Raw genomic sequence first — 13,095 nt, forward strand, 5'->3', positions numbered from 1 at the left:
CTCCTGAGTCTACGCTTTTTTAAAGAAAATATGTTTTAGTAGATTTTCCTATGATTTGTGATATTTGGAATCAGTTTTGTGTCTCACCGTTCTATTTTTTTCTAAGCTTTCAATGTCTTTAATGAAATTCGGTCACCACACGAAAACAGCATATTCCAATTGTCACCTTTTCTGTTTCATAAAGGAAAAGGGGACAAATGTGAGTGTAGTAGTTTCAGAGGGATCAGTTTGTTGAGTGTGGTTGGGAATTCTAATGGGAGGGTTTTGAGAGAATTAAGAGAGGATCAAAAGTAGTAACTGGTGAAGAACATTGAGGGTAGTTTTAGGAAAGGTAGGGGTTGCGTGGATCAGATTTTTTGTGGTGAAATAGATATGTGAGAAAGTTTTAGCAAAAAGTAAGGATGTATTAAGGGCCTCTATGGCTTTGGAAAAGGGGTTGGGGAAAATCCGTTAACGTCAGTCAAGAGTTTTTTACGAGAGTAGTGGAGCCTGTGGAGAGAGCGAGTGATTTGAATTAAATGTTGGACTGTGTCAGGGATGTGTCATGTCGCCGTTGATGGTCATTATGTATTATTTCTTATATCTTATCGCATTCGACTTAGTTATGTGTCACTGGGACATGCCTCATTCATATTAAGAAAATCAAAATTGAAACTAAATTTGTGGCAAGCACGTTAGGAAGGATAGTCATGATATCATCAAGCTTGATGGAGGCCACGTCCGGGGCTTGCGGGAAGAACTCATTTGATTTCCTTTTTTTTTTCCATAAATACGAAATTTCATAGTCGCCTTCATCATCCTTTCCCTTTGTTATTACACCAACATAATACTTCTTGGGTCGAGTGTCGAACTCTGCCAAATTGTAGTAATTTTCTTTGGGATCTTCTAGTAGACAAAGTTTGTGTTTTTCGGTGTCCCACCCCTGATCAGTCTTCCGATGAATTATCTGACAACACCATTTCTTCTTCAGATGTTGATTCTTCATCAAATATTAAATATTTCTTTGAAGTCTTTGTATTGTCCTTGGATTGTGCACATTTCTGAGATCTACTTCTACTTACAGCGAGTCCTTCTTTCTCAGGTATTTGGTATTGTGGTGTTTGTCACCGTTCATTTATAGATACACCAAGATCAATTAATTCCACACTCGGCAACCGTCACTTTTGCGGATGTTTGGGCCAAAGACATGAACTCACTTCGGGAGTTGGCCCGAGGTGGGGGGAGAATAGATCGAGGGGAATACACCTATTTAGTCATATCTAAGTGAATTCAAACTAGCACATTTCCTGGCTTTTTATACGTCGATATTAGTAGCCAATTGTCAACTCCCAATGAGTAAAAAATAATATTGAAGTTGATAGAGAGAGATCTTGACTCGGTCCAGAGACTGAGTGCCAGCTCCTCAGGGCTGCAATCCCTGATGGAGAAGACGGGGTTGAGGTGTTTTGAAAAATGGCTAGTTTTGCTTTCCATTTGGCAAGACTGCCACAAGCAGGAATCCGTGTCCCAATATATTCCTAAATCCAGAGTATAATGGTAATCATAAAATCATACAACAAGTATGAGCGTATACGTGTGCAAGAGAATTAGAGCAAAAATATGAAAGCGCGAGGCACAGTAACGGGCGCTTTGGCGAAGCTCGACGATAGCGGTGATGGGTCGTCATTCCTCAAGTGATCCGAGAACCACATGAGTGAGTGAACGGTGAATGCCACTTTCAAGCTTTCTTTATGTGCCTACTACATGTTAAACAAGGAGAAAGGTTATGGAAATAGTGTTCACAGAAATTTCGAATGAATTATTGACACAAATTGTTAATATCTTATTTCCAATCGTGGTATAATTTGGACTATTTGAATCCAAAACAAATACTAAGAAAACAGTATAACGCAGCCATTCAAAAGAAAGCAACAAATGTAATATATATATATATATATATATATATATATATATATATATATATATATGCACCAAGTACCTTTTGTCCACCCATTCTTGTGGTAAGCATGAAGATATGAGGAGCTGTTCAAATGAAATTGTTTTACTGTGTTTGACAACAGGTTGTGCATGATGGGTTGGGATATGATGAGTAAGGTGGTGCTGTGTTGGGTCACGAGGTATAATATAAGGGGGTGGGGTGCGATGGGTAAGGTGTTGCTGTTTCAGGGTACGTGGTTGGGTATTAGGGGGTGGGGTGCGATGAGTAAAGTGTTGCTGTTTCAGGATACGTGGTTGGGTATGAGGGGGTGGGGTACGATGGGTAAGATGTTCCTGTTTCAGGGTACGTGGGTGGGTATGATTATCGATCCTACGAGGGGACAAAATACCCTGGACTTAATTCTAACAAATAATGAGCACCAAATTAGCAGCGTAATAGTGGGAGATAGTCTAGGTTCTAGCAATCATCAAGAAATAAGATTTAATGTTAATTGGAAAAAATTAAAAAGTACGAATAACGTTCAAGCAAAAGCAAACTTTGACAATATAAAAACCTACTTGAAATTGAATACGAAATGTCATACGGACGTTTTGAACATTGTCGGGTCTCGGTGCGGGGATGGGGGTCAGGTCAGGACTAAGAGTCGGGTCACGGGTCAGGTCATTTGGGTGCGAGGGCCCAACAGTCAGATCAGCGATTTGAAGGAAATGTATAGCAATCTAACTGATCTAATTATTAAAGCACAAAACACATTTATCCCCCTAAAATCACGACGGGAAAATAGTAATACTCCCAAATGTATGACGGACAGATCAAAACATGAGATCGGAATTAAAAGAGGACTTTACGTAAAAATAAACAACGGGGAATCACACTTTAGATCAAGATATATGCTGGATATAAGCTGGATATAAGCTGGATATAAGCTGGATATAAGCTGGATATAAGCTGGTTAAAAAAATACACCTACAGCGAAACGTAATTATGAAATCAAGGTTGCCAGTCAAGCAAAATCCAACCCAAAGGGTTCTTTCGCCTCTATAGAACAAAAAATAAAGAAAGAATAGGAGAATGCCATGAGAGAATCGGAGAAAAAAATGAGTGAGGAGTTTAACAATTATTTTCTATCGGTGTTTACTAATGAGAAGTTAGATAAAGTATCTGTTTCACCACCCCTTGTCACCACTGTCACTTAAATTTGACTTGTAATATCACTCGTCTCAAGGCCCCTTGCCTTCCTTTCCTGTAGTCTCACTATTTTCTAGGCCCCGTGCCTAGTTCTCTCGTCCTTTGGGTTAATAAAAGGGTGGTGAATTTTCTTTCTTCTTTCACTGTAATTTCACCTACTGGTTACACTCGGGATCTCTTTCTCTCGTCTCTACATCGTCTCTCCCTAGATCGTCTCTTGATCCTCTCTTGATCCTCTCTTGATCCTCTCTCTACACCCTCTGACGAGATCCCGTATCCTACGCTAAGCTACCTTCGTCTGACGTCACTAATTTTTCTAAACCAATCTCCGGTGACTTCTCAAATAAATGTCACTCCTTATGGGCGTGACTTTGAATTCATGCACCAATAGTTTTTTCCTCCTTCTCCACCTTGCACCACTCCGGAAAGCCATTACAATGCCACTAGCGATATTGTTTACCTCAGCATTAGTCAAACGAAGCTAACCTGCGCTTACAGAGTTTTGATACAACATCGATTATAAAACAGTCACCACCGTCGGTGTGTTTACATAGACATAGCGTCACCTCATGTTTTCAAAACAACAGGCGAGCAGGCGGGCTCATTTCCATTCGTACAACTACCGGCCTCTTACAGGGCTCGGCAGCTACCCTTGGTCGTCCCGACCAATTTCTTATTTCCCTCTTACAGGGCTTGCTAATATATTTCTAGAATAAGCTAATCTACCCTTGCGTAATTGTTAATCTACCCTCCAAAATACATTATTCATGCAATAAATTGGGAATAATACATAAACATAATACCTATAAATGTGAATAACATGCATGTCAATATATATATAAGGTATTGAATTAAGCGGTTACATGGTTGATTTGCTTTGACAGAGCCAATCTCCGGAATACAACAAAGGCAATCAGTGCTGCCACTAACACTGAAAGTAAGGGTATGATAAGGATTGGTAGTATATGTAAATCATTTGAGGGAGATCTTGACAATGGTCTTCTCTTAATTTTCAAGGGAGGAGAGTTTTCAGGCAATGTGAAGTTGAAGGTTGAAATGTAGGTGTCCTCGGTTAAATGCATTGTATTAAGGGTATTAGAAATGGTGGAAATAGTGTCTGCATGCAATTCGCAGTTATCTTGAATAGAGACAAGACCTTCAACCAAATCTAATTTAGGACTCAACCCGGGACAATTTATTGATACCTTTGTCTTGTTAGGGAAAAACAGGTAATGAGATCCTTGTATGTTACAATGAGGGATCTGGTCTACCAAAATTTGTTGGTAATGACAATTGTTCATAACAGACATATTCCTAACCAGAGAGTTCATGCGAAGCCTCTCGGAACACAAAAGAGATCACTATGAACACTAACTTTTCAAATGCAAAACACATTAATCTAGAGTTTGAGTGTCTCTTCTTGTTCAATATTCAGTTGTTTTTTTCAACACACTTCATTTTCAAAGACAGTCTTATTACTTTAAAATGGTCACAATACTCATGTGTGTACTCAGATGAGAGGTCCTTAAGTCCTTAAGGTTCCAAGTCTGACAACAGCAGATCCTAGGTTTTAGGTTTCCATGCATCTGCTTGACACCAAGTTCCAGTTGTTTAGGTCTCCCATCCCAAATACATACAAATGGTCAATACTATCTGTAAAATACATCAAGATTAATGTTCAACTCTTGAAAAATATCATTATAATATTCTCCATATTCTCCAGGGTTATTAATATTTATGCACAAAGTATTACTATAATCATCTTCATAGATCTGCAAGCTAATTTTCCTTATGTCATCTAAATGTCCTATCAATTCTTCTCTTGATTCTAAATGTTTAAGTTTAAACTTGTTTCCACCTGCAGAATCAATTACCCTATATGGACCAGTGTACCTTGGTGAAAGTTTATTATTGGGTGAGGTTAATTTGACCATTACTAATTCCCCAATTTTCAGTTCTAGTTTATGAGCTATTTTGTGTTGTTGTTCCTTCATCTTTTGTGAATACACCTGCATATGTTTCCTAACTCTTTGGTGAATACTTTGAAGAGTATTTATCCTATTGGATATATAATCATCCATATTATATATGGGTTTTTGCTCTGCAGTCAACATTTCATATGGCAGAGTTTTGTCCTCCCCAAAAATTATAAAATGAGGTGTATCCCCAGTTGCTACATTAATTTGATTGTTCAGGGTACACTTAACACAAGGAATCCAAGTATCCCAAGTTACACTATAAGGACTTATTAGGGTTCTAAGACATATAATTATCTTTTTGTTTAACCTTTCTACTACTCCATTACTTTGGGGATGGTTAACGAGTATATTGACTTTCTTGATGTGGAACACATTACATAGATTTTCCAAGATTTTGTTATTAAATTCAGTCCCATTATCTGAAACTAGGATGTTAGGTGTAGTAAAATTACAGATTATCTGATCATAGATTACGGAAGCAATAGTTTCAGCTTTCTTATTGATTATGGGTTGTAATATACAAAATCAATAGCAACAAATAGGTATTTAAAGCCGTTCTCGGATAATGGTAATTCCAATGTATCCATGTGAACTCTTTCCCAAGGTTTCTGTGGAATGGGATAGGTGAGTATAGGAGCAGGTTTTGGTGTATTTCCCTTCGCCTTTACACATTTTACACACTTTTCTATATAATCATATATAGTTTTCTTCATTCCTAGCCAAAAGTATTTAAGTTGTGCTTGTCTATAAGTTTTATCCTTTCCAGGATGTGAACTACAATCACTATCATGAAGTAACTTCAATATCTCATTTACCAGAGTTTGTGGTATAACCAACTGATTTACTTGACCTCTAGAAATATCTTTCCCATTTACAAATGTTTTCCTATACAATATTCCATTAATCAAATGAAATTCCTCTATCTTATACCCCTTTGGTAGCTTTGGAGGATCTCCTCTTGGGTTCATCAAATGCTTGATTATTGAATCACATGTCTCATCATCTCTCTGTTCTCTTATTAGCATTCCTTCATCTAAAGTTACTAATTCTTCTATACTACAAACAAAATTAATCAACCCAGTCCCAGTCATTGGTTGACTAATGTTTCTAGAAAGTGGATCTGCTACATTCCTTCTACCCGGAATATAATTAAATTGAACTTCATAGCACTGAAGTATCGCAAACCATCTAGCAAGTCTGCCTCTAAGATTCTTATGCTTAAATAAGTTCTGAATAGCTGTGTGATCAGTCCAAACTCTGATGGGATACCCTAGTATCATATCCCTAAAACTTTCTAAAGAATGAATTACTGCTAAAGTTTCTCTTTCAGTTATAGAATAGTTTCTCTCCGCACTATTACAAAGTCTGGATGTGTAAGCTATGGGTTTCAAAGTTCCATTTCTCTCTTGCATTAGTATGCCTCCTAACCCTATGTCAGACGCATCAGTACAAAGAATAAATTCTTTTTCATAGTCGGGAAAAATTAAAATAGGTGAACTCGTGAGTTTATCTTTCAACTTGTCAAAAGCTTGCTGTTGCGCAGGTCCCCATATGAACTTTGAGTCCTTTCTCAACAAAGAACTTAGTGGATTAGCAATGTCAGCATAACTTTGAATGAATTTTCTATAATATCCTGTTAATCCCAAAAAGCTCCTAACCTTGTCTACATTGGTCGGAACTGGAAAATTCTTGACAGCGTCCACCTTTGAATTTACTGTACTCAGCCCGTGTCTGTCTATCTTATGTCCTAAGTAAATGACACTGTCTTGCAAGAACTTACATTTTTCAAGTTTTACTTTTAACCCAGCTTCTCCTAGTCTTAAGAATATCAAATCTAATTTCTTAAAGTGCTCCACTGCAGTCTGAGAAACTATTAAAATGTCATCTAGAAATACACTGGCAGTGTTTCCTAACAATCCATCTAGAATAGTATTCATTAATCTCATGTAAGTTAATGGACTATTACATAACCCAAATGGCATTCTCTTGAACTCATAATGTCCTGTTGTAGTAGAAAATGCTGTGAACTCTCTTGAATCTTCATGCAATTCTATTTGCCAAAAAGCTGATTTGATATCTATAGTACTAAAATATCTATTCTCAGTTCCCAAACTTCTCAAAATGTCACCGATAATGGGTAATGGTAACCTGTCACGAATGGTGTGCTTATTCAGTTCCCTGTAATCAATAACTGGTCGCATAGTCCCATCAGCCTTTGGTACTAAGATCAACGGAAAATTCCACTCACTTTTACTATGTTCAATAATATCCTGTGATAACATTTCAGTGATGAGTTTATCTACTACAGCTAATTTAGAGTGAGGAACTCTGTAGGCTGGTATGTAGATAGGTTGTGTTCCTGGTTTTAACTTAATGTGATGTTTTAAAACAGTTGTTTTGCCTAAGGCGTCCCCCGGCAAAGCAATTGCTTTTTTATGTTTCATAAGCAAAGCAAATAAAGCTTCATCCAACTCAGGGCAATTAGTTGATTGTAATAATTCTTTATATCTATTTCTTAAGTCTATGCCTTCTTGTACTGAACAAATTGATGAAGTTGGTAATTCTATCTCCTCACTATTCTCATTTAAAATCTTAATAGGTTTAGTACACACCTGAATACATCCTATTTGTGTACCTTTCTTTAAAACTATCTCTTTATTCATAGTATTAATTACTAATACTTCTACTCTGTTCTTATTTGTCTTATAAATCCCTGAGTCCCACTTCAATCCTTTAATTTTAACTGATTCTGGGACTGTAATTACTTCAGAGTCTACATTGATTCCTTTCAAACACACTTCAACCTTATTAATTGACATGGGATGTAACAATGTCGACCTTGTTAATCCGCAATCTGCAATTCTCAAGGCATCTGTGGTTGATAATTTAGTAATCTCTGGGATTTCCTGAACTTCTGAGTTGGGTTCACAAATTGTTCTACTTTCTGTAGGGTTGGACCGCTCGGCCTCGCTATCTAGGATAGAAATGTTATCTAAGGATTCATTGATTCCTGTCACTGGTCTTAAGTCTGGTTGATTTAAGAATGGGATTAACTGTAACTTCACTAAAATTCCTAAGTCAGCAGGACAAATTACCATGTTTTCTTTTCTCATAGTTGCAAATCCTATCAATAAATCTCCTGGAAAAACAGACTCTTCTACCACTATCACTGGGATGTACAATTGTTCATTTGTATACAAGGCAACTTCTAGCTCAATCTTACTTAATGTTTTTAACTGATTTCCAGTTACACCTTGCAATCTCTAACGGATTGGTTCCAACATTTTCACTCCTGGGTTCAACTGGTTTAAAACTTTACTAGTAATTACATTAACTACAGACCCTGTATCAATAAAAAATTGAATAGGCTTATTGAACACTTTACCCGCAATGAGAGGTCCTACAGAAGTTTTACCAACAGTAATTATCAGTTTGTCAGTTTCTTTCATCTCCCTTGCATTCCCATATTTAACACAATACCGCCTATCGGTATATATATGGGGAGGTCTGAAATGGTTTATTCTGTGTCTGGGGGTTTTCCTCTTAGCCCTGGGGGTACCCGAAAATTCCGGCATTCATGAGTTCTGTGTCCGATTATATTATGGTAAATACAGAATGGAGGGTTCCTACATTGATACTCATTGTGACCTTCGTATTTGCAATTTCTGCAAATAATCCCATAAAAACATTCTTGTGCCTTGTGTCCCCATGCATTACAATTAAAACATAGGATTCTGGTATCCCTATCCCTAGATGGACTTCTAGCATGCCGCCTATGTCCTACTTCTGTTTTCTTAAACTCTCTAGAGTTCCTATATTGGCTTTGTTGATTTATAGGCATTACATATGGGTTTATTGTTCTGGTCTCACTGTATCCTTGAAGAAGATAATCTACTTCTCCTAAACAGATATTTGATTTTAAATCTTTGTACAACCTTTCTGCTGTTAAGTCATCAGAATTCTTTGCCAATAAGCTAAATGTAATCAATTTGATTACCTGTGAGATTTTCATCTTCTCACTAGATCTTTCTATCCAGTCTGAATCTTTCAAGATAGAATTCATGTCTTTTGACCATCTATCTAATCTAGCTAAGTACTCTGTGTCAATTTCACTTGTCCTAACTTCCTTAATCATTTTTACCAATGATCTAATAGGATCCTGATCACATTTGGACATGAAATGTTTAAGAAAGGCTTTCTTGTAGTTATCATATTGATTAATTGCTTCCATTTGCTGGAAGTTAATGACAAACCTCGCCCTTCCATGCTCTGGATCTATATTCTCCTTGAGAATCTCAATCTTACGATTCTCATTGGTAATGTTTTTACTAACTATAAGAGTGTCAATGAGGTTCATGAACTTGTTTACACCATATGTGTTAGACTCTCCTGTGAATTTTGGAATATATTTTTGATGTGTGAATTTCGTGTCTCAACACGTTAGAATTCTGAGGGGTACTCATACTTATTACTAATACTTTGCTTTAGCCTGGCTGCTTGCGATGTCGCTTCGTGATGTCAATGTCTGGTTTGACGTCCTTCTACGGTCTTGTCATTCGTCAACGACGTTGTTCCTCCTCCATCACACACTCTGCCTTGAAGACCGCCTTGTAGATGATGATCACCTTGAAGAATCTTGAAGAATGCTTGTTCCCAACGTAGCAGTTACTTGAAGTTGTAGATTTCTCTCGTAGTCGTCTTGGTTGTCTTGTTCCCGTAGACTTCTTGCGCCACTTCTCTTCGGAGGTGTTTAACACCCAGTTCGTTCGTCGCACCGCTGTTCACCACTTTCACCACCCCTTGTCACCACTGTCACTTAAATTTGACTTGTAATATCACTCGTCTCAAGGCCCCTTGCCTTCCTTTCCTGTAGTCTCACTATTTTCTAGGCCCCGTGCCTAGTTCTCTCGTCCTTTGGGTTAATAAAAGGGTGGTGAATTTTCTTTCTTCTTTCACTGTAATTTCACCTACTGGTTACACTCGGGATCTCTTTCTCTCGTCTCTACATCGTCTCTCCCTAGATCGTCTCTTGATCCTCTCTTGATCCTCTCTTGATCCTCTCTCTACACCCTCTGACGAGATCCCGTATCCTACGCTAAGCTACCTTCGTCTGACGTCACTAATTTTTCTAAACCAATCTCCGGTGACTTCTCAAATAAATGTCACTCCTTATGGGCGTGACTTTGAATTCATGCACCAATAGTTTTTTCCTCCTTCTCCACCTTGCACCACTCCGGAAAGCCATTACAATGCCACTAGCGATATTGTTTACCTCAGCATTAGTCAAACGAAGCTAACCTGCGCCTACAGAGTTATGATACAACATCGATTATAAAACAGTCACCACCGTCGGTGTGTTTACATAGACATAGCGTCACCTCATGTTTTCAAAACAACAGGCGAGCAGGCGGGCTCATTTCCATTCGTACAACTACCGGCCTCTTACAATCTGACTGCGATCCGATTTACAGAGGGGATTAAAAAAGTAGTCTATCTAATATCAGCATTAGTAAAGAAGAAGTAGTCAAGAAGATTGAATGGCTTAAAGATACAAAATCACCGGGTCCAGGCGAAATTTTTCCAAGAATGCTTAACGAGTGTAAATTTGAAATCTGCGACCAGTTAACTGAAATATTCAATAAATCGGTACACACTGGTTTTGTGCCAACTGCTTGGAGGCAGGCAAACGTTGTTCCTGTTTTTAAGAAGGGAGATAGATCGTCTATATGCAACTACAGGCCAATCAGTTTGACATCGGTTATAGGCAAAATGCTTGAATCAATAATAGTAAATAGACTCGGAGAACAAAATCGAAGAGCATAATTTAATTCGTGATTCACAGCATGGTTTCTCCAAGGGTAAGTCATGTGTGACTAATCTTCTATCCTTTTACACTAAATTATATAAGGCGTCAGATAACAATGAAAATTACGAAGTTATTTACCTTGACTTTAGCAAAGCGTTCGACAAGGTGCCACATCAGAGACTACTAAATAAAATCAAAGTCCATGGCATAGGAGGAAAAGTGTTTGAATGGATTAGAGCTTGGATTAGTAACAGAAAACATCGGGTCACCATAAATGGAGTAAAATCTAGGTGGGGCAATGTTACTAGCGGGGACCCCCAGGGCTCGGTTTTGGGTCTCTTGCTGTTCATTATGTACATAAACGACTTAGACGATGGGATAAATAGTGATGTTAGTAAGTTTGCGAACGACACTAAAATAGGACGCTTAATTAGGTCAGGAGACAACGCAGAGATTCTGCAGAATGATCTTAATAAACTGTTAACATGGTCGGTGAGATGGCAAATGAACTTCAATATCTCTAAGTGTAGCGTGTTAAACGTAGGGCTACACAACCCCGAAAATAGATACAGCTTACATAACACGTTTTTAGACAAATCTGAGTGCGAGAGGGACTTGGGAGTTCTGGTGAGTCCGGACCTTAAAACCAGGAAGCAGTGCATTAGCGCCAGAAATAAAGCTAACACAGATTTAGGCTTCATTGCTAAGACGGTAACGAATAGAAGTGCAGAGGTAATTATCAAACTCTATCTAGCGATAGTTAGACCCATCCTTGACTATGCGGTACAGTTTTGGTCTCCGTCCTACAGAATGGACATCAATTCACTAGAATCAGTACAGAGAAGAATGACCAAAATGATACATGGACTCGGAAATTTGCCTTACGAAGAGAGGCTTAGGCACCTAAACTTACACTCTCTGGAGAGACGCAGAGTGTGGGGTGATCTAATAGAAGTGTTGAAGTGGATCAAAGGCTATAACAAGGGCGATGCAAAAAAGGTCATCATTATAAAACAACAGGGCAGGACTCACAGAAATGGGTATAAACCGGACAAATTTAGATTTAAGAAGGAAATAGGTAAGAATTGGTTTACTATTAGGGTGGTCGATGAATGGAATAAACTTAGTAACCATGTAGTAAGCGCTGATACTATCAGTTGTCTTAAAAAAACCATTAGACAACTTTATGGATGGGGATGACAGGTGGTGATGGATACGGAGCTGCTTAGTGTAGGCCTTATGGTCTCTTATAGTCTTCTTTATTCTTATGTTCTTATGTTTCTCCAAACATCCAAATTAAATATACTTCCTGACAGTTTGAAACCATTATTTCTTCTCTGATTTGCATTCATTGTAAAAATCTCGTCACTTTTCATGTTATCAATTCTTTTTAGAATCTTAAGACCTGTATCAAATCACCCTTGAGTCTACGCTTTTTTTTTTTTTTTTAGGGAAAATATGTTTTAGTCGATTTTCGTATAATTTATTTTTCAATGTCTATAATGAGATTCGGTCACCATGGTATAACAGAAAATTTCAAATATGGACGAACTAAAGATTTATATAGCTTTTCCGTTTTTCCGTTTCATAAGGGAAAAGGGGAAAAATGTGTAGTACTTTCAGAAGAATAATATTATTGAGTGTAGTTCAAAAGGTTAATGGGAGAGAATTAGGAGAGGAACAGTATGGGCTTAGGAAAGGTGGATCAGATTTTTGTGGTAAGGTATATATGTGAGAAAGCTTTAACAGAGGGAAGGGTGTTTTTGGGCCTTTATGACAGGGTAGGCAGGAAAGTATTGTGGCAGTTTTTTCATATATAAGTGGGGTTAGGGAAAAGCTGTTAAGGCCAATCAAGAGTTTTTTACGACAGTAGTAGAGCCTGTGTTAGATTCGGAAATGGAGAGATCCAGATACTTCAATTAAAGGAGAGACTGTGTCAGGGATGTGCCATGGATAGGTGTGGTGCTATCAAAGGTAATAAGGAATAAGACTGTTCAAGAACGCCGACCCGTTGGTATATTTCGGTATCGGTGGATAGATAACACAAAGAAAGAGGTCCTGGAGGTGGCACAAGACATGAAGAACTGCCAGAGAGAGGCACAGTAAAGGGTCGTCACTCGTCAAGTGATCCGACAACCACATGAGTGAGTGGTCAATGCCACTTTCAAGCATTTACATTCCCT

The sequence above is a fragment of the Oratosquilla oratoria genome, chromosome 6, assembly GCF_046742065.1.
Source record: "Oratosquilla oratoria isolate Oo_2021 chromosome 6, ASM4674206v1, whole genome shotgun sequence".
Classification (NCBI taxonomy): domain Eukaryota; kingdom Metazoa; phylum Arthropoda; class Malacostraca; order Stomatopoda; family Squillidae; genus Oratosquilla; species Oratosquilla oratoria.